Raw genomic sequence first — 23575 nt, forward strand, 5'->3', positions numbered from 1 at the left:
GGAGGTCCTAGGTTCAAATCCGGCCTCAGACACTTCCCAGCTGTGTGACCCTGGGCAAGTCACTTGACCCCCATTGCCTACCCTTACCACTCTTCCACCTATAAGTCAATTCACAGAAGTTAAGGGTTTAAAAAAAAAAGATTGATTGTGTATAACGTGTTCATTTCTTTTTCTTGCTTTCCTTTTACATTGTTATAGTCTCTTTTTCCCCTCTCTCCATGTATATTATATATATACATATATATATAAGAAAGTATTTTTGTGATCATGCTTCATCATAAATGACATTTTTTGACATTTGAGAAAATAAAAGATGAAATGCAATTTCTTTCTTTCATAAAGAATTTATTCTCCCTCATAAGCAGATTTTCATTTTGGAGGGCTTAACAATTTGCATTTGTAAATAGAATATTTCAAAAGCATTCAAAAATGTATAGCTCCCTCGGCTTCTTTCCAAATCCATAAAATAAGGGAGTAAGATGAAATGACTTCATAGATCTCTTCCATCTCTAATAATTTTTAGGACTTTAGCTACATGCCAAATGCATGGAGATCTTTAAGTAGTTGGGCAAGAAATAGCCATCCTCATCACTTTTCTCTCTTTGTGCTTCTGACTTTCAAGACTTTTCTACCATTCTCATCTGCTTTTTCATTCTTCTTCACTCTTCACTCTTCTCAGTACCTGGAGCAGCCTTCTTACATGGAAGTATGTGAGATAAAAATGATGACAAGTGCCTCACTCACTCAAATAAACAAAACCTGGAATCGGAAGGTAGGAGCAAAAAGAGGCAGTTGTTTATTCTCTTCATGAAAGAGAGCACTTCAATGATGGACTAAGTGCCAAATGATTAGGCAGCAAATAAGCAATATATACAAGTTCTCAAAACAAGGCTCTTCCCCCATTCCCAACACAAGGCTCTTCCTCCATTCTCTGTCACCCTCCCCCCTAACCCCCACTGGGCCCTGACCTATAATCCAAAACACCTGTGCTTCCAACCCAGGTGAGGCAAGGGGAGCAACTGAGCTGTTTATTGCCCTTTCCATCTTTCATCAGTCTCCCTCCTAAGTTTGTCCCAGAGTCCTCAATCAACAAAAGGTAACAAACTAGCCTTTGTAAGCTGAATGCTCATTCTGAGGAAAGCACACTCAATTCTGTCTCACACAGAAGTATCATTCCATCATACTGGTGCTCTTTTCCCACTTGTGTGCTCCTTTCAAGATCCTCATTTTGGGAATGGAGACAGACTAGCTGTGCTTTTCTCTTCCTGTTTCTACTACTAACATTGTAGACTTTACCACCATGCTCCCACACAAAAACTCTTCCCACCCACCCCTACTTTTTTACCACCCTTTTATATATTATCTTGTCCCTTTAGAATGCAAGCTCCTTGCTTATAGCTTAGCACAGTGTCTGGCACACAATTGGTTGTTGTTGTTGAGTTGGTTCAATCACTTCTGATTCTTTTTGATCCCTTCTGGTATTTTCCTGGTAATGACACTAGAATGGCTTGCCGTTTCCTTCTCCAGCTCATTTTATGGATGAGAAAACTGATGCAAACAGAGTAGTGACTTGCCCAGGGTCATATAGCTAGTATCAGGTCAGATTTTTAACTCAAATCTTCCTGACTCCAGGCCAGGCGCTCTATCCACTGAGCCACCTAGCTGGCCAGACATATGATAAGCACTTAATAAATGGTGGTTGCCTTGCCTTGCTTTGGGGATTAAAATTTCTTTCTACACAAGTTAACTGAAAAAAGCGTTTCTACTGTATGATCTAAAATTTTAGATTTAGAATTGAGGTGGAATAAGGGGGAAAAGAAAAGAAAAGAGATGAGTGAAGCATAATTAAAGAGATTACTAGATCTGGTAGCAATCTCAATGCTAGTGGATAGTATCATCTTTGATCAAAAATAAGCTGTTCTGGCTCTTCCCCTACCTGTCTCCTGCTTATCTCCCTCTCTTTCCACAATCAAGCAAAACTTTCACTAACCAAGCTGCTAACTCCTGAGCTAGAGAAGGAAACAAGTCATTTCTTTAGATCTTTTCTCTAAATTGACTATTTTTCTAATCTGCTGTCAAGGTTAAAGACACCCTCTGATTTAAGAGAACTCAGGTTCCCTGAAAGATGGAGGTGGGCCCTTTCCTTTTGAATTCAGGCCAATATTTTTGTCATCCCTAGCCTTTGTGAGCTACTGGCTTATCTTATAGCTAAAAAGCTGATCATTTCCATTTGGGAAATGAATGGAATAGGTTTACCATCAGTTAAGATTGACTCATATTCTTGAAAACCTTAGTGGTATTGCTGTGAATGGGCATCTTACACTTCTGCATTGTATTTAGTTAACTGAAAAGCATGTATGTTACTAAGTGCTGATGGTCGTTCATACTGTACCAGGTACTATGAGTGGATGCAAAATAAACAGAAGACACCACCTTGCTCTGGAGAAGTTCCTGCCTGAGTCGGAAGATAAGACTTTTTTTTTTTTTTATACCAAAGCAATCAGAGAACAATATGCACCTCCAGTCAACTTCTAACTTGGGTGGAACAGACAATATGTGCTTAAAGGTTTCAGAGAAGTGAATAATTGTGCCTTATTGTGGACCAGAGTAGGGGAGGGAGTTCATAGACCTAGAAAGATACATAAAGATTTAGAATAGGGCAGGTGAAATGAGAAGACGTTCCTGGTACAAGCAGTATAGTACAACTAAATGTACAGAACATTATGGGTCATTACAAAGCTCTGACTCCTCAGAGAAATCTGTGGGAGTGGTCATGTTGGACCATTTGTGGGCCATAATATGCCCAAACTGTCCATTAAAGATTTTCTTGGCAAAGGTACTGGAGTGGTTTTTCCATTTCCTTCTCCAGTGGATTAAGGCAAATAGAGGCTAAATAAGAGGTGACTTGCCCAGAGTCAAACAGCTAAGCTAGTAACTGACTGAATCTAGATTTGAATTCATGTCTTCCTGACTCTAGTTCTAGAGCTCTATCCACTGAGTCCTCTTAGTTGCTCCTGGTGAGAGATAGTGATAAGAAGCCCTAGAGTGTCATTCTAAAGAACATAGACTTGCTCCAATAAATTCTGTTACCATAAAAACATAGAATTATAAATCTCAGTTGGATAGTACCTTGGAAGCTTTCTAATCTAACCCATACCTGAATAAGGATCCCTTCTACTGTGTACTCCAGAAGTCATTATCTGGCCTTTGCTTGAAGACCTCCAGGGAATGGAAACTCCCATGATCCTTTTTGATACTTCTAGTTGCTGGGAAGTTTGTCCTTATCTCAAACTACATTTGTCTTTTTTGTAAATTCCACCCATTTTTTTTCTAGTTCTGCCTTCTGAAACCAGTCAATGAATCAGTCTGCAAGCCAAGTAGGAGGAATTTTGCCAAGCCCTAAGGAATACAAAGATCAAATAAGAAAAATCTTATCCTCCTGGTGGCTATGTGGTACAGTGGAGAGAGTGTTTGGCCTGGAGTCAGGAAACCTCATCTTCCTGAATTCAATATGTCCTGAGACACTTACTAGCTGTGTGACTCTGGGCAAGTCATTTAACCCTTTTGTGCCTCAATTTCCTCATCTGTCATATGAGCTGGAGAAGAAAATGGCAAAACGCTCCTGTATCTTTGCCAAGAAAGCCCCAAATGAGGTCACAAAGAGGCAGACATAACTGAAAACAATTGAAGGACAATCTTCCTCCTATACTTGAATAGTTCAAGATAGCAATTCTAACCCCGATTTCTACTCCCAAAACTTCTCTTCTCCAGGCTAGACATCTTGAGTCACTTCAGACCATCTTTATAAGGCATCTCAGGCTCCTTTACCATCCTATTGTCCTCCTTTGCCTATTTCCCAGTTTCTCAATAATCTTCCTAAAATGTAGTGTTTAAAACTCAACATAATACTCCAAAGGTTGTCTGACAAGGACAGAATCCTGTGCCATCTCTTTAGTCCTGGATTCTGTGTTGTTATTAATGCACTCAAGATTTGTATTAACTTTTCTAACTAGCATTTCAATTGGAGTTATATTCACTTAATTCTTATTGAATGTTTTGTGCTCATCTTTTTTTCCCAGATAAACTGTGCTATAAACCAGTGAAGTAAAAAACAAATAGAAAAAGATTCCTGCAGTTCACAGACTGATTTAGAAAACCACAAATTAACATTATCTATGTTGTATTTTTCTTTATTTTGTTAACCAATTACATTTTTAAAAAGTCTTACTTTCTGTCTTAGACTCAATTTTAAGTACGGTTTCCAAGGCAGAAGAGAGGTAGAGGCTAGGCAATTGAAGTTATGTGATTTGCCCAAAGTCACACAGCTAAGAAGTAGCTGAGGTCTACTACCTAGAGTGAAGTATTTAATTTAAATTCCAGATCCAGAATTTATTAGCTCTGAAACTTGAGCCAAGTAATTTAGCTTTGCTGAGACTCATTGCTCTGATCTGGAAAAAGGGATGATAATAATACTTACATTACTTATCTTACATGGCTATTATGCAGAAGATGCTTTGTAAATCTTATATGGTACAGAAATATTAGTTTTCATTTTGGGGTGGGACCACACCACAAATTTCTTTCTTTTTTTTTTTTTTTTAAAACCCTTACCTTCCCTCTTGGAGTCAATACTGTGTATTGGCTCCAAGGCAGAAGAGTTGTAAGGGTAGGCAATGGGGGTCAAGTGACTTGCCCAGGGTCACACAGCTGGGAAGTGTCTGAGGTCAGATTTGAACCTAGGACCTCCTGTGTCTTGGCCTGGCTCTCAATCCACTGAGCTACCCAGCTGCCCCCACACCACAAATTTCTTGATGAAATTTTAATAAATATTTACTCTTAACAACAGAAAAAAGCTGGGCAGCTCATGATGGCTGTTAACAGCTCTGTTTCCTCTGTTTGTGGGGCCTTTATGTCTAAATGCTCTATTGCTTCATGGGAGTTAACTGACAGCTACTTAAAGTGATTTGGCAGCCCTGAAGAGTTAGGGTGTAGTCCTTTCAAGAGACACCACACCTTCCGAGAAAATTTAGAAAGATAATCAGATTAGGGTAAAACAAAAGTCACATTAATTAATAATGGAATCAAAACCTGTGACTAAGTTAGTAGGACCAAAACAAACTTTAAAGAGGAAGGATAACAAGTCATTCAGTTGGACTGACATAAAGACAGTTTTATGGATTAATATGAAGAGGAAATTCCAAAGAAAAAAGAATACCATTGCTCTCCAAAGACTATACAAAGATCCTAAATAGTTCCTCTGTGAGTCTGTGTAATAAGGTAATAGGCAAATGGGGAGAGCCATTATAAAAGGAAATGCCTGGTCTGGTACCTAATTATTCAAACAATAAATACTAAAGGAAAATTGCTACAATTGGCCACACTAAGGGGAATATGCTTAGATTTAATAAAGCCTACAGTAGCATGCAAATTACCTGGAACAAAGTAAAATTTATTTTGTTGTTCTTGTTATTCAATCATTTCAGTTGTATCTAACTTCTTGACTCCGTTTGGGATTTTCTTGACAAAGATACTGGAATGGTTCACCATTTTCTTCTCCAGCTCATTTGATAGATGAAGAAACTGAGGTAAACAGGGTAAAGTGACTTACCCTTCTATTTGGGTTTGACACTACTGCTTTATTTTATTTTATTTTTTAAAACCCTTGCCTTCCACCTTATATTCAATACTGTGTATTGGTTCCAAGGCAGAAGAGTGGTAAGGGTAGGCAAAGGGGGTCAAGTGACTTGCCCAGGGTCACACAACTGGGAAGTGTCAGAGGCCAGATTTGAACCTAGGAACTCCTGTCTCTAGGCCTGGTTCTCAATCCACTGAGCCACCCAGATTCTCACCCCCCCCCCCAATTTTTTTTAACATTTGTTTTTTTTTTGTAAGTTTTGAGTTCTAAATATCTTTCCTACCTTATCTCCTCCCGCACTTGTCATTTTCCTTTTCTTTCAATTAACCAATATGATAAGTATGATGGGTTTTTTTGCCTTCAGTTTTATTCATCTCTCCTTTGATATTCAGAATTTCCAATTTGGAGTTTAATTGGGAATTTAAAAAGTTTTCTTTTTTGTTGTTTTTCTTTTTATTTTAGTTACATCATTAATTCATTGGTGTGTTTTTCCTCTATTTTATTGATATTAGTGTTTACAAATAAAATTTCCCCTAAGTCAATTGTTTCTATGATTTGTTATTTGACTCACTCATTCTTTAAGATTAGATTATTTATTTACCAATAATTTTAAATCCATGTCTCTGTGGTCCCTTATTGAATTCAAATTTTATTACAATATGACCTGAAAAGGATATATTTAATATTTCTGCCTTCCTGCATTCAGTTGTTAGATTTTTATGTCCTAAAACATGGTCAGTTTTTGTGAATGTGCCATGTACAGCTGGAAAAAAAGCAGACTTCTTTCTGTCCTTATTCAGTTTTCTCCAGAGGTCTATCATATCTAAATGTTCTAAAATTCTATTCATTTCCTTACCTTCTTTCTTTATTTTTTTTGGTGTGATTTATCTAATTCTAAGAGGGGAAAGTTGAGGTCCCTCACCTATGGTTTTAATATTTCCTCCAATAACACAAGTTTTCCTTTAAGAATTCCAATGCTTTACCATTTACTGCATATGTTTAGTATTGGTATTATTTCACTGTCTATGTACCTTTTAGCGAAATGAGGTTTCCCTGCTTATCTCTTTTAAATACATCTTTCTTTTTTTTGCTTTGGCTTTGCCTGAGATCATGATTGCAACCCCTGTTTTTTTTTTTACATCAGCTGAAGTATAATAGATTCTGTTCCAGCCCCTTATTTTTACTCTGTGTATGTCTCTCTCTGTTTAAAGTATGTTTCTTATAAAGAACATATTGTTAGATTATGGTTTTTAAAAATACATTCTGCTATCCTTTTCTGTTTTATGAGTGAGTTCATTCCATTTATATTTATAGTTCTGATTACTATGTATTTCCCTCCATCCTACTTTTCCCCTGTTTATTCTACTCTCTCTTTTTACTCTCTTCCTCCTCAAAAGTATGTTTTCCTTTTGACCTCCCTTAATCCATTCCCCTTTTTATAAATCCATCCTTTCTCTTACCTACCTCCTCTCCTCCCTCCTTGTTGGGTAAGATATGTTTCTATACCCAACTTAGTGTGTGTTTTTCCCTCTTAAAATAATATTAGATTAGGTTCAAGCATTATCCACTACTCCACATTTTCCTCTCCACTATAAAAGCTTTTCCTTTCATGCCTCTTTTATGTTAATAATTTCCCTCATTCTTCCACTCTTTTTCTCCTTCTCCATATGCATTCCTCTTTCTCAGCTTTTATTTTTTTAAATAATCCCATCATAGTCAACTAACCCCTGTGTCCTCTGTCTATGTATACTCTTTCTAGCTGCCCTAATGGTGATAAAGTTCTTAGTAGTTATAAGAATCATCTTTTCACATAGGAATGTAAACAACTTGACCTTACTAAATCTTTTACAAATTCTCTTTTATGTTTACCTTTGTATATTTCTCTTCAGTCTTGTATTTGGATGTAAAATTTTCAATTCAGCTTTGGTCTTTTCATCAAAAAAGCTTTAAAATCCTCTCATTAAATATTCTTTTTTTTTCATTGAAGGATCATACTCGGTTTTGCTGGAGAGGTTATTATTTTTTTTTAATCCTTACTTTCTGTCTTAGAGTTGATACTAAGTATTGATTCTGAGGCAGAAAAGTGGTAAGGGCTAGGCAATTAGGGTTAAGTGATATGCCCAGGGTTACATGACTAGGCTGTGACTGAATCCAGATTTGAACCCAGAACCTCCTGTCTCTAGATCTGGCTCTCTATCCACAGAGTCATTTAGCATCCCCAGGCCAGGTCATTCTTGATGGTAATCCTAGCTCCTTTGCCTTTTGGAATATCATATTCAAAGCCCTCTGATCCCTTAAAGAAGCTGGTAGATTCCATATTATCATAACTATGACTCTATGATATTTGAAGTATTTCTTTTTGATTGCTTATAATAATTTTCTCTTTGGTCTAGGAATTCTGGAATTTGGTTGTGATATTTCTGAATAGACCTGATCTTTTTCCCCCTCTTCTTACCAACTCCTCCCTGCCCCTCCAAAAAACTCAGGGCACTGAGCAATGAGTATCCAGCAATGAGGAGAGAGAGTCCTTAACAGTGGGCTTTGGGGCTTATGTTGCATTGTGAAAGGAAAAATTATCCACTTAAATGAATATAATGAAACAGTGTGACCTAGTATGTAGAGGACAAGCATCGAATAAGAAAGAACTGGGTTCAAGTCCTATCTCTGACCTATACTAGCTGTGTGACAGGTAAATCATTTAATTTCTCAGTTCCTCATGGCAGCTCTCTAAAATAATAAATTATAGATGAATTGACAATCAGTTTTGATAAGAAGAATTTCCATAATGAGAGTTTCCCACAATGACAAAATCACAATTTTAGACAAAGCAAACAAGCCTAAAACAAAAACAAAACAAAATATAAATCTGTCCAAAGAATGTAAAATCTACAGGGACCCTGAAGGATTAATAAAGGAACCAACTGAGTGTACAGTAGGTTCAAATTAATCACTAAACACTCAGTTATCTGATGGGAGGAAGAAGCTTGGAATAAATTAGTCAGCTTAAGAGAAGGTAAAATTATTCCCTTCTGATTGGAAAGACAGTCATGGGATTTTTATAGAGCCCTTAATGCTGTTGGCAGACCTTTTTATCTCCTTCCGTCCACTTCATGGGAATAGTAAGAGAGTATACAAGAGAGAAAGAAGAACCAGCTGAGCAATGCAGTTAGGAAAGGGCAATTTCACTGTCTTTGTCATTAACTAAGATGCAGGAAGAGATCTTTTGCTAGAAAAAAGGACAAAGACTAGAATGTTAAAGGAAATACTCTTCTCTAAAACTCAATACCTTTATTCTTTGCCAGATCAGTTAAGATGGAGCACCTGCATTTCTACGTCAAATCTTTAAAGACAATCTTCTCCTGAGGGGGGATTTGGGGGATACAACCCATTTCTTTTTCTCCATTCTCCCCAATAAACCTACCTCTGTGATATTGGGCAAATTATATAAATTCTAATAACTTTCTCATCGATTTAAATAATTGGATTAGATGACTTCTTCCTGAGTCAAAATCCATGTCAAAGTAGGGATCTTTTAGGTATCATATTGTTTAAAACAAAATTCACAGACCTTCTACACATGTAATAGTAACTAAATACCAATCTATTGATAAAATACATGACAAAGAGCTATTGTGATTTAGTAATATTTAAAAAATGAAAATACATTTTGTTCATCACATTAGTATCTACATATTTTTGAAAGACCTAATAAATATGTGCAATATCATCTTTATCCCCTTGCTTATTATTGCATTGTATCATTTAGTGAGAATGCAGTGGTAGTGTTAGGAAGCTTTCATAGATGAAAAATAAGGCATGTAGGGGACTCAGTGGATTGAGAGCCAGGCCTAGAGAAAGGAGGACATGGATTCAAATATGGCCTCAGACACTATGTGACCTTGTTCAAATCTTAACCTCAATTGCCTAACCTTTGCTACTCTTTTGCCTTGGAACTGTAATGGTGGGGCACCAGGGATGTTAACTATTATTATTAAAATGTAACTAAATGATTTGTGAGTTCACATTGGGTTGAAGGAGAGACAGGACCAACCAGGATAGGGAGACCAGGGTTTACTGCCAAGATGTTAACTGTCACAGGAATGGCAGTTAGGCCCAACAGTCACTCAGCCCACCTAAGCCAGGGCTTATGGAACCAGCAGGCAAAAGGTAAAAGTTTATAACAGTTTAATTGAGGGGAGCAAAAATAAAGGATGGGAATAAGGGATTCTATACTTACAACCTAAGGACAAACCACAGGGGTCAGGGAAGGACTTGACTACACTATTCTATTGACCTAAGCCAGGCAGGGCCCAAAGGAAGCAGTACTGAAGTCACAGGGAAAGCTCCTCCAAACCTGGTTCCAGCCAGGTTTGGTCAGCTCAGCTAAAGGGCCCGAGGATGGCTTTCAATTGGGGTCTCACGGTAAATCCAAGGATGGTCACAGGATGCCAAGAGCCACCTCCACCAGGACAGGTGATCCAAGGTACCCAGGTAGGGAGAGTGAGTTTGAAATGCTGTCCACCAGATCACAAACCACTTCCCCACTTGGTGCTGCTCTGCAGGTCTGTTGTCTACTGCTGGAAGCCTCCACCTCTTAGGATCCCAGGGAATCTGGATGCAGTTTTTCCCTAACTCTGAGATCAGGGTTAGCAACAGTTATGTCCCCAACCATTATAGAGTCTCTCTCAGAGTTCAAGCCCCACTTCCTGCTCCTTCATTCCATCTTGTAATCCTCCAGCCCTTCCTGCTAGGTCCAACACTAATACTAAATTAATCTTCCTCACAACAGAACCAATACTCAGGATAAATTCTAATTCAGGAGTAAGGGTTAAAAAATAATGACTGAAGGTATTAATGTTTCTTCTTGTATATGGTTCCATATCCACCTTATTTCTTTTAGATTTCAAGGAAGGGCAAATCATTTTCTTTCACAAGCACTTGTGGAGAAAAGGCTCCAGATTCTTCTCAGCTTTATCAAGAATATTAAGTGCTCAGAAAACATGTAGCCAGAAATTGAGTGCTTTTGTGTGAAGACTCATTACAAATATTGTCACATGAAAATGCAATTGATCTGCCTTGTTCCTTTTTGTAATAATAAACTTGAATGGAGGACCCTGCTCATTCTCATGAATAGTGTGAAAGTGAATTTTTAACTCCCTTTATTTATTTTAACTTAATCAATCAAGAACTTGGAGTGCCTCTCCTTTAACACTTAATCATTCAAGCACTTGAAGAACTTTTTACTAGAAAAGGAAGTTCATACTCTCAAAGACTGGAAGTGGATCCCACAAGCCCTGCCCCCTTCCCCCCCCCCCAACCCACAATGCCAGACAAATTAAGAAACTATGATTGGTTCCTGAGATGTGATAGACCAGCCCACACTGAAAGGAAGTAGAAACCATGGAGTCAGAAAGTGATGTGGGAAAAGGGCTTATAAAAGGTGAGACTGAAGAGCTGAAATTCATTCTGTGTTGGTGATTCTGCCTTGGTGGTTCTTGCTGAAAGAAGGATTCTGTGTTGGAGACTCTTTTGTGACTCACCCTCTTCACCTTTGGTCTTTTGGTTTGGTGATATGCTTGACTAGAAACACTCATGGGCTGGTGAAATTCGCATTTAGATTCACATACACAGTCTGGAGGCAATCGAATCTGGACTTGGGATATTTAGCTAGGCAATATTTTCTACCTCCTTCCTACATTTCCCTCTCTTTACTATCTCTATTTTTCTGTAATAAAGCTAATGAAGCTATTAACAGCTTCATGACTTAAGAGACAAATTTTATAAATGGTGACCACAACAACTTTTTATAATTCTTAATTTGACCCAAACCAATTTTAACTCTTACAAATAGAGCTTCAAATTTGGATGACACACAGGATCACTCACACAACTGTGTTCAGGGGCTTTGTAAGTGTTCATTTATATATAAAATGTGATTGATAGGTTTGAGCACCCCTTGCAATAATTTTTGGGGCCCCTAGAGTTAAAGGGTACCATCATTTTAAGCAGTGGTCCACAGGAAACCCAATGGACTGAAGCTCACTAAGGAAACAGAAATTTTGTACTTGCATGTAGGTGACAGACAAATAAAGAGACTGAATCCTCTACCTTCTAAGTAGGATTTAAATGGAATTAAATGGAATAGTGTCGAGATGTGCTGCCACCCATTTCTTTACTCTACTGGGGAGAAAAATGGTCAGTGAATGACAAGTTCAATCTTAAGATACCTGAGAGGGCAACAAGGTGTGGGGGAATAGCCCTGGCATTGGCTCAAAAATTGGCCCTATTATATGAGCAAATTAGTTTACCTCTGTGGGATTCACACTGAGTCCTATTAAATGAATTTTGTTTACCTTTACTTCTATTTTAGCTAGATAAGTATACAAAGGATTCCAAAAGTCTCTGTGCAGCTCTAAACTTAATAGATTTTTAATAGCTTAAAATAATACTAAGACTTTTGGGACATCCATGCTATATTTACTTGTTCCATGCTTGTTCCTCATGTCCTCTGATGGCTGGAGGCAGGATTGTACTTCCTATATGACAAAGCCTGTATCTCAGAGCCATAGGTGATGACACCCTTTTAAAAAGAAAGGATGGTTTTGAATCAAAACCATCCTACCCTCTTCATAATAGAAAACCACCTTGTTAATCAAGTCACATGATTCCCTGCTACTTTTCAGGTTTGTTCATCTGGATGGAGCTGGGGTTGGATATATTAAATTATTATGCCTCCATTCCTAATGGTCAGAAGATAATATGGTATTAATTGATAATAATGATATATTTTCAAGAATGTTTAAGTAGGCAAGTTTTTAACAAAAAGAAAATTACAAATAAAGGCTTTTGATAAAAATATTGCTGATTACAATCCCTGGATATCAAGAAAGTTCCAGATTGGACTAAAACAATGCATTCTGCTCAAACTTGAGGGAAAAATATCAATTCAGTTAAACATTAATGGAGGCCAGTTGAAGAACTGCAAGCTAATTGTACATAGGGTTCAAGCCTTTTCTAATTTACCTATCATCTATATAAATAAGGAATAAATGATTAATAAACAGATATAAAGACCAACAGTTCTGTTCCAGTATCCCTCAAGTCCCTACAACTAGGGCCAATATACATTCTGTCCTGCCCCAAGTACTTGGACCAATCTGGCTTCTAGGTAGGAGAAACATAAAAATTCTTAGATTAAAAGTTAGGCAACTTAGTATTAAATCAACTTTTCTAATAATTATTCCCTGACATCATATCTTAGTACCAATAAGATGATCCTTTCCTTTTAACCCCCTTTAACCAAGCTAACAACTTTTATCCTTGTCTAGTATTTCAGTCCTTGTTTCATTCTCACAATACATGGTTCTTGCCTGGGTTTTGTGTCTACCAAAAATTATATTCTGATTTGTTCTAATAATAGTAATACTTCAAACTCTCAGGGTAGCTTAAAGGTCTGTGAAGTATATCCAATATTTGTACACATGGCTCAGTTCCTCCATTCCTCAAAATATTCTTAGCAGTATCTCTACCCAACTTCAACTGAGTTCCTATCTATTCCTTAAAGCTTGCCTGAGATACCTCCTTTTCTAAGAAGCCTTCTAGAATCTTAATTATTAGAAGCGAGTTTCTATTTCAGAACAACACTTTACTTCTCCCTGATGCACTTACCACATACTATTTCCCTCCCAGGTCCTACATTTAATATGAATAGGGACAGTATGTTATCTAACATCTGTATCTCCCTCTAGTACCTATAATAGCACTCTGTAAACAGTAGGACCTTTAAAAGTATTTGTAGAGGTAACTAATCACCCAGCACTATGGGCTGAATCTGAGCCCACTACAGGGGATAGAGCCAGATGGAAATCTCCCTGCTCTCAAGGGGCTTACATTCTATAGAAGAGACAACATATACTTGCCTAAGCATATACAAAATGAATAAAAGATACTTATTAGAAGCAGAACACTAGCAACTGGTTTATATGTGTGGGATCAGGGAGAAGGTGATCAGGAAGGCTTCATAGAGAAAGTGATGCTAGAACAGAGTCTTGAAGGAAACCAGGGATTCCTAGAGGTGTGGATGAGGAGGCAGTTCATTTCAGGCATAGAAGACAATTAGTACAAAGGCACAGAAATGCAAGATGGAGCACAGTGTGTGACAAAAAAACAAATAGGCTAGTGTGGCTGGAATATAGAGTAAATTAAAAGGAGCAATGTGATAGAACTAGGATCAGTAAGTTAAAACTTGATTCTGACAAAGTATATTTCAGCTTACCACAAATTTAAAACTTCCTAAAATGAATGGTGTCTTAAATGTAATAGATTGTCTTGATAGGTAATGAATTTGCAATTTCTAGAGGAATTCAGAGTCTGGATGATCACTCATCGGGGATATTGCATCAGAAATGAATGCTCTGGGTGAAGGTTAGATCAAATGGCCTCTGTAATCCCTTCCAACTCTGAGCTTCAATGGTTGGTTTTATGAAATTAGATAAGTTTTAAGAAAGATTCAATGATTTATGTTATTTTTTAATAAAGTAAGGGTTCCTCATGGGCATTTCTACCTAAATCTTGGTGATGCTGATCAGCTTCACTATTATTCTCCAAGTTATGCATGTTCTTGGCTTCTGTAGTACATAATGTGCAAAAAAAAAACCCAACACCTTAGTTTCTACTTCCTAGAAATCCTCCGAATGCTAATGTAGTCTGACACAGGACAAAGTGACCTAATTCGGTAATTGGCTTTCTTTCATTACTAAATTTCAGTGTGTGTGTGTGTGTGTGCAGAATCCTGCTCAGTTGCTCCTGATATGGAGCCAACAATTAGAGAATGGTGGCAGAACATTGGCAATTCTTTGCAGCATTAACTGATAGGATTAGAACAGGAAGCCAAGTGAATGACATTGCCCCTGAACTGGCAGGGTAAATTCTGAGTGGGAAATGGAGCTCAGTTGGACTCTGTCCAGTAGTACTCCAGCCCTTAGACAATACTACCATGGCTGATTTTTAAGAATAAGTGTCTAGAACCACTAGGACTAGGCTCAACAGGCCAGTACCCCCAACTTTTCAGCATCTCTTCATATAGATGAAACATTTTATGTGTTAAAGAAGTAACATGGGTATGTAGAGCTTTCCATATTATCTAATCTAATCCTTTCATTTTGTAGAGAGGAAAACTGAGAACTAGAAAGAATTGCTCTGACCAGGATCATATAACTAGAGAGGCAGGTTCATCGTTCCAGAATTCTACCTTGTGTAGTTAATAACATTTAAGTGAATTACATGATAATGTGAAAATATACTGCCAGATCCTAGATAACCAGAATGCAGTAGAATGGGGGTTTCCAAGACCACTCTAGGGAAACTGGAAGGATGCCCAGGGCTGAAGGGAGGCTTATATCATCTTATTTCAGTAAAAAGTCAAGAATAAAAATTCTCCATTGCGTCTGGGAAGATCAAGCTTCCAAAGATATTGCAAATATCCTTATTAATGTTAGTGTCTAGTATTTTAGAGGTTTTGAAGAGGTAACAGCTAGAGGAGAGAATTTATACCTTCCCATACTTGTAAAAAAAAAAAAAAAACTCCCTCCCTTGAGGTATAAGGGAGTATTAAGATATAGTCCTGATCCTGGAAGGTATCTCATAGATAGAGAATTATTCTTAAAATCAGGAGGACCTGGGTTCAAATCCCACCTTTAATCCATATGACAAGTCAGTTAAACTGTCAGTGTTCTAGGAAAGTATTAAGAATCTAGTGCATCAAAGAGGGTACTTACACAAATTATTACAGGGGATTCCTTCATAGGGGTTCCTTGAATTAGGGAAATCACAAGTCAAGTCACTATCTCTACTCTACCCCATCCCGATGCCAGTTCAACTACTTTAACAGTATATTGTCCAAAATGATTCAAAAAATTTTTTAACTCTTATCTTCTGTCTTAGAATCAAGACTATGTATTGGTTCCAAGTCAGAAGAGTAGTAAAGGCTAGGTAATAGACATTAAGTGACTTGCCCAGGGTCACACAGCTAGGAAATGTCTGCAGTCAGATTTGAACCTAGCACTTCCCATCTCTAGGCCTGGCTCTCAATCCCACTGATTCACCTACCTGCCCCCAGCTCCCTTTTTCAATATGGAGACTGCTGCGGCCCAAGACTGAGTACACATATTTTTCAAGGTCTTATTATCATCATTTTTCACTCAAATTCCCCTGAATTGCTCTAGAGAAATTAGCACTATGATCCAGTGACTGACTGTGATTGACAGAATGAATGAATGAATGAAAAGTATTTATTAAGTGCTTACTAGATGTAAAGCACTGTACATAGTGCTGGGGATACAAATGAAGAGCAAGGCAGTCTCTCCCCTCATGATGTGCACATTCTAAAGGGGGAGGGAGGTTAACTCATTTAGAAGATTTCAGCTGTAAATCAGATGAAAGGTCTCATGGTCCTTAGGATGTAAAACAGATGAGGATGCCCCTTCCTTAATGACACTCCCTCTGAAAAAATCATCTCTCTTTCCAATGTTGAATCCTTTAACAGCACTGAAGACTTTAGTGAGAAGAGCTTCTTTGAGGGGTGGTGATAGGGGAGGGGGTTCAGTGGGCTGTAACTATAGTACCCGCAGGAGCAGTTGCCATGCTGCCTCTCCCTGGGAGCTGCTCCCAGCTCTCAAGCCTCTTAAGTCCAAGGTCTTTGGTCACATCTATCTCTAATTGCCTTTCAGACATCTTGAACTGGATTAAATTCAGAATGTCTAAAATGAACTTGTTATATTTCTCTGAAATTCTCCTCCATCTCCTACCTTCTCTTTTATTGTAGAAGGCAACTCCATCCTCAAAGTTCCTCAGGCTCACAAACTTGGGGGCATCTTGGATTTCTTACTGTCTCTCAACTCCATAGCCAAACTGTTGCCAAGACCTACTGATTTCACCTTTGCAACATCTCTTGAATATACACATCCCTCTATCCTCTGATACTGCCCCTATTCTAGTGCAGGCTCTCATGACCTCATGCCTGGGTTATTAAAATAAACTACTGATGGGCCTGCCTTTCTGTCTCAAGCTTTGTCCCCACTACAATCCATTCCCTCTTCATCCCCTAAAATGATTTTCCTAAATCATAAGTCTGATCGTGTCACCCTTGCCTCTCCTACCACCACCACCTCAATAAACTTCGGTGGCTTCCACATTGTCTCTGGAACTAATACAAAATATACTGGCATTCAAGGTCCTTCATAACCTACTCCCTTCCTACCATTCCAGTCTTCATACATCTTACTCCCCAATATATACTCTTCAGGCCAATCACATTGGCTTCCCAGCTGTTCCAAGGACAAGACGCTCCAGCTATTGGCTCTGGGCATTTTCTCTGGCTGCCCCCTATGGCTGGAATGCTCTCCCTCCTCTGCTCTTATGATTGACCTCCTCACTTCCTTTAAGTCCCATCTAAAATTCTACCTTCTACAGAAAGCCTTCCTCAACCCGTATTAGTTCCATTGCCTTTCCTCTTTTAATTATGTCCTGTTAACCCTGTATATAGCTTGCTTTGTATATATTTGTTTGCACATTGTCTCCCCCATTAGATTATAAACTCTTTGAGGGCAGATTGTTTCTTGCCCCTTTATATGTTCCCAGAGACTTAGAAGAGTGCCTGGCACATAGTAGGTTTTTAATAAATGTATGTTGATTGCTTGATTGAGATGGTAGTCAATATGGTGATAATGGTTTGACTTATCTGGCACTTTCTGCCTCAGTAGACTGCCAATAAACATATCCAGTTAGAGCATGCCTCATTCCTGACCTTAGAATCTGCTCTATCTATGCACCTACAACTCACAGTTCACCCATCCTGAAGAGAGAACCAGCTTTAGAGGAATGTATTTGGTTGCACTTCCTCCCTCTAAGTCCCTGCCAATCTTCTGTTAGAAGTTATTAGCTTTACAGATCCAATCCCAAAATTACATCTTGTTCTCCGAGTATTTAACTTATCACTCCCCTAAGCAGTCAAGAAATGCTTCCTTTTCCCCCTTCCCTTTCCTCCTTTTCCTTTCTCTTTCTCAACAAACTCTCAATCACAAACACAATAAGGACTCATTTCATATTGCTACAACAAACAACTATCACCAGCATAAAAAAATGCCTTGAAACACTTTTATAGATTGGTATGTAATTAATGATTGATTGTGAATAATGGCAGACATGTCCATGGTTGGCTTCCTTGCCCAAGGGTTCCTAACCCTAATACTATTGATTAAATAGACATTAATCATTATTAATATTTCATATTCTAATAGTGCTTATATCCTTTCCAAAGGCCATTCATAAACATTATTTCCTTTATATCCACAAAATAGTCTTATGAACAATTAAATAGGTTGGGTATGTATTATAATTCTTACTTTACACATAAAGAAACTGAGCCTCAAGTTCATTGATTTCCCCCAAAACGCAAATAGAATATGATACCATAGCCCTGATCTTCCATCTTCTGATACAATGTTCTTTTTTGAGATTCAATATGATTTATTGGAAAGAACACTGGATTTGAAGTCAGAAGATCAAGGTCTAATCCAGTTGCATCACATCTTTGCATCTTGTTTCCCTTATAACGACTAACAATATATTGTATTTTCAAATTGACTTTTCCCTAAAACAGATAACTCATCTTAAAAATAGTAGCTAGCATTTATATATCATCTTAAGGTTTGCAAAGCACTTTATATATGTTATCTCATTTGATCTTCAAAATAATCCTGGCAGACAAGTGTTGTTATTATCCCAATTTTGCAGATGAGTACACTGATCATGAAATAGGCTAACTGACTTGTCCAATGTCATACAACTACCTAAGCATCTGAGGTGCAATTCTAACTCAAGTCTTCTTGACTCTAAGTCCAGTACTCTATGCACTGGGCTACTTAGCTTCTCAAATTAAAGACTTGGGTTAAGTAAATTCCAAGGTTCCTCCCAGTTCTCAGATGCTATATTCTTCTAAGCATTACTTGATGCTAGTTGCTTTCTATGAGAAGACACAATGAGTTTCTACCATGATGAATCTCTGTGGCTCCAGAATGATCATCTGTACACAAGTGAGGCATCCTTGGGAGAGGGAAAGCCTGTGTTCTGTCTATGCATGGCTCCTTCCTATCTGCCAGGCAACTGCCGCTAATCAAGAGCACTGGAGACAGTAAGGCTCGTACTTCTTCAAACCGTAGGCTCTGCTACTATCTTAGCTCAAAAAGCCAATGCCTAGGGAAGCCATCCATGCACAAATGTGCCCTGGCAACATCCTCTCCTTTGCCTCTGTTCCCTGAAGACCACAAAGCCTTTCAATTTAACTGAGAGTTGAAGTTTCTGATATGTTTTGTATTCCCCTATTAGAATGTTAATTACATGAAAACAGTCAAAAAAAATCTACTAGAAGTCATTGTCCAAGAAAGTGGTAATGAAGGTGATACCAACAATTACAGGGTACCCCAAAGAGATTTAAAAAAAAAGTTTGTGCAAAAATATTTGTAGCTACACTTTTTGTGGTGGCAAAAAATTGGAAAATGAGGAGGTGTCCCTTGATTGGGGAATGGCTGAACAAATTGTGGTATATGATAGTGATGGAATATTATTGTGCTATAATTAATGATGAACTGCTTGATTTCTATATGAACTGGAAAGACCTCCATGAACTGATGCGGAGTGAAATGAGCAGAACCAGGAGAACATTGTACATAGTAACTAAAATGTTGTGGGATGATCAAATGTAATAGATTCTGCTACTGATAGCATGCAATGATCAAGAACAATCCTGTAGACCAGTGATGGGCAAACTTTTTAAAGAGGGGGCCAAAGGAAAGGAAATGCTCATCTGTCAGTCTGTTTCTAAGGCAACTCTTTCAAAGTTTCATTGTTTTGTATCCTACTCATTGTATTTGTTAGATTAGGAATAGTGTTGCGGGCTGGATAGAACATTTCAGGGGGCCACATCTGGCATACTGGTCGTAGTTTGCCCATTTCTGTTGTAAACCTTTTGAAAAAGAATGCTACCCACATCTATAGAAAGAACTACGGAAGTATAAACATAGAAGAAAACCTTTTTTTTATCACTTGGTTATATGGGTATATGATTTGGGGTTGTGTTTTTTTAAAAATTACTCTATTACATATATGAATAAAATGGAAATAGGTTTTGAGTAATAGGACATGTATAACCCAGTGAAATTGCTTGTCAACTCTGGGGAGTGGGGAGGAAAGAGGAGAAGGAGAGAATAAGAATCATGGAATCATGGAAAAATATCCTTAAAAATTAATTAAATAGTGTGAAAAAATTTTATTAAAGAATTATATGGGCAAGTAGGTGGTATATAGAATAGAAGCGGTGTCTCTGACTTCAGAGACTTGTTATCTATGTGACTCTGAACAAGTCACTGAATCCCTATTTGCCTAAGTTCCTCATCTATAAAATGAAATACACTGGAGAAGAGAATGACAGACCACTCCAGTATCTTTTCCAAGAAAACCCTGATGACAAGTCTATGGGGTCATGATGAGTCAGACATGACTAAACAATATCAACAAAGCAGTGATTAGATAGGAGGGAGATGGATGCATGAGATCTTATTATACAAGTAGAATGGACAGTATTTCCCATTTGTTGAGTATGAAAGATGGAAAGAAAAAAAGATGAAAAAAAACTAGTGATATCTTTTCCTTTGTGCCTAGAAGGAAAGAGGAAAGAATAGTTGATGCTGAGGTTTGAAGACTGATGAAAGGGAATTGAAGGAACTTCCTTTCAATGGCCTGAATCTTCTTGGGACAGTGGAAGAGTAAATCATCTCTCTATGAAAAGTTGGGCTATACTTGGAGGATAGAAGAAAGAGGAAAAATTTTGCAGCAGTTGCTATTTGAAATGAGATAGTCAGTCCATAACAGTAAAATCAAATTACCGAATGTTAGTGGGGGCCCAGCTAAGGTCATCATTGATCTGTAGTGGGTGGTAGCATCTGCTCGATTTTGGAGCTTTTTACAGTGACTTGCAGCAGCCCAAGAACAAAAGCAGAGAAACTGACTGGTGGATATTACCAAAGGATGAGAATTAATTAGAATTTATGAGAATTTATAGAAGATTGAAGGGTCAGGCATGTCAAGAACCTTTTATGGTAGTTAATAATACATTTAAATAGTGACTATGGTACAGAACTATGGAGGCAATTGAAGGCAGAAGGGAGGATATGGACTAAGAGAATCTTATAAGAGACCTCAGGGACTATCTAGTCCAATCTATACCTGAACAATAATCCTCCCCTTTGTCACCCTAGCCAGCAGTTATCCAGGTTTTACTGGAAGACCCGTAGTGCCTGGGGAGCTCCAATGTGTTCAATTATCTCATACTGATGATTCTCAGAGTCACTTATCTAGCCTTAACTTTTCACCTAACCTCATTTCACATATCCAACTTCCTATTGAACATCTCAAACTGGATTTCCTGTAGACATTTTAAATTCAACATGTACAAATCTTAACTCATTATCTTTTCCTCCAAATTCTCCCCAGGTCACATAACTAGTAATGGTTTAATGCAGGACTCGAACCTAGGAATTTCTAACTTCATGTCCAGTATTCTATCCACTTCTCTATGCTGTCTCCCTTAGAAATGTTGAGTCAAGGGGAGTGGGAGCAGAAGAAATCTCCAATGGTTGCATGGAATGATATCTTCAGGGAAAATCTAGGCATCAGTTAAATCAAGGAAATGAAAGTGTTGGTTGACAAGTTCAAGGATGCAAGGTAATCTGTTTATGACCCAGCAAGAATTCCAAAATTAGTGTTGTAGTGAATTAGGGAATGAATAAGCCAGGTTCTCATGGAGAAGGAGAAGAGTAGGACTGATCTGATAGGAATAGGGTTTCTGGGAGGGAGGTAATGATGGGGCGGCATCTCTGGGGAAAGATTTGACAAAACAAAGGGAGAAGAGGGATATTGATTAAGTTAATTGAACAGGAAGGTAGTCTGAAAGATCAATTAAAGGCTGATAGAACCCATCTGCCTGCAGAAACTGACCTTAACAGGGAGGGCCTAGGAAAAAGGCATAATTAAAGAAGTTCTGATCATGGAATACAAGTGAACACACAATTAGATATCTGTTATGTAGTTTCAGAATATACAGTTTCTACTTGCAGCTGGGGATTGCATCTGGAGATCATGCAGAAATGAGATGGACTCATTAAAAGATCAGGAGTTAAAGGGAAAAGAAGTTAAAATCTTAAGATTCTGAGCTTTATGCCAAACACATTCTACAACTGAACTGAATGCTGGTATTATACCGTAACTAGTACTACCCCCATCACCTCCAAATTCCCCAAATAAAATGCATAATTGAACATATATTTTACTAAAGCACTACAGAGGAGAAGAGGTCCAAGAAAGGAGTGGTATGAAATTGTACTAGCTGTTTAAAAAATAGAATCAACTTCAGTTTCTCTTGGTGACAGTAAGAGACTTGACCAATATGAAATGTGGAGAAACCAGAATAGACCAGTGTGGAGATCCACTACCCAGGCACTTCTTTCTGTAGCGGCAAGGATAAAACTAGGAACAAGAAACAGGATGTGGGAAGGTGGGCAAGGGAAAGAAGCAGCAAGTATATGAGCAATTCTTTCTTTTTTGTGTTTAGGCAACTAGTGTCTAAGGTACATCATGAATTGTCAGAAAAAAATCAGTGAAGGACGATTACCATTTCTGATGGCTCTGTCAAGTATCAATTTCCATCCTCCTAATAAATCTGAGACCAGCGTTCTAAGTGGAATTGTTACTAAACAGAATTACATCAGCTTCCTGTTCCAATTCATTTGGCATCCATTAATACTCATCATCAATCAACCATGGCTCCAATGGGGATGATAATCTTGCATTTTCATTATTCTTATATTTACTGCTATGTGCTTCTAGGAGCTGAAGATTAATGGCCAGAATAGTTTTATTCTGTTTCCGACTTAAAGCAAAATCAGTGGAAGCCAGTAGTTCATTCTGACAGTAAAGACATCTAGACATTGAGTTTGTGGATGGTCTAGAAGTAGAATGAATTTGGGAAGCATAGGATTCCTCAGGGATTTTTTCTTAGTCTTTGTTCTGTGTTAACTTTAAAGCATTTAACAATATTGGTCATCCACCCCCTGATTTTTCATACTGTCTCCTTCTACCTTTCCTTAAGTCCTTATGCACCCTTACGTAGCAGGGACTATTCTTTCTCCCATTTCCCACCTCCAACATACTTAGAGTTGCCATTGCTTGTTTCAGGCAGTCATGTGGAACCTAGGGAACCTGCTATTGGCTATGCATGACTCATCACTGAGGGCTTACCCTCTGAGATGATAGAGAATTTCTTTACTGGCTATGGAACCAGAAAAGTTGACTGAGTGGGTTATATGAAAGATAGAAGCTCCTATACCTTTCTGGCTATGGGTCACACAGAACTATATGGAGCTACAACCTAAAAGTCAGGTAGGAATAGTATAGCTCATTCATTCTCCCCACTCTCTCCCTTTAGCAACTGTGGACACTTGGCAACTAACACATGTGTCCTTGCTATGAAAGTCTGAATCTGGGAAGGGGCTGCCTCTTTTTGTGTTTGTTTTTCCTGATCTTTCCTTAGATGAACAAGTATCCTGAGATGGACATCTCTAGGCTTGGGAGTGACCTTATGAGTTCAAAAGATATGGAAGACTTGGGTCCTATTAGGTTGGAGTTGGCAGAGGATGCTTTGGAAAGGATGGTCACTGACAAGAAAATTTGGCTAAGCTTGACCAAGTCACCAGCAGAAATTTACCAGGAGTCATCTGGGCATACAATGCCAAGGTTAAACGTAAAATAGCTAATCTGTAGCAGTATTGATTTCTTTGTGCTCTTGTAAGATTTGAGTATTAGACTCCCTGAAGATTATAGCTGTACTTA

Source organism: Gracilinanus agilis, chromosome 2 (assembly GCF_016433145.1).
Source record: "Gracilinanus agilis isolate LMUSP501 chromosome 2, AgileGrace, whole genome shotgun sequence".
Taxonomy (NCBI): domain Eukaryota; kingdom Metazoa; phylum Chordata; class Mammalia; order Didelphimorphia; family Didelphidae; genus Gracilinanus; species Gracilinanus agilis.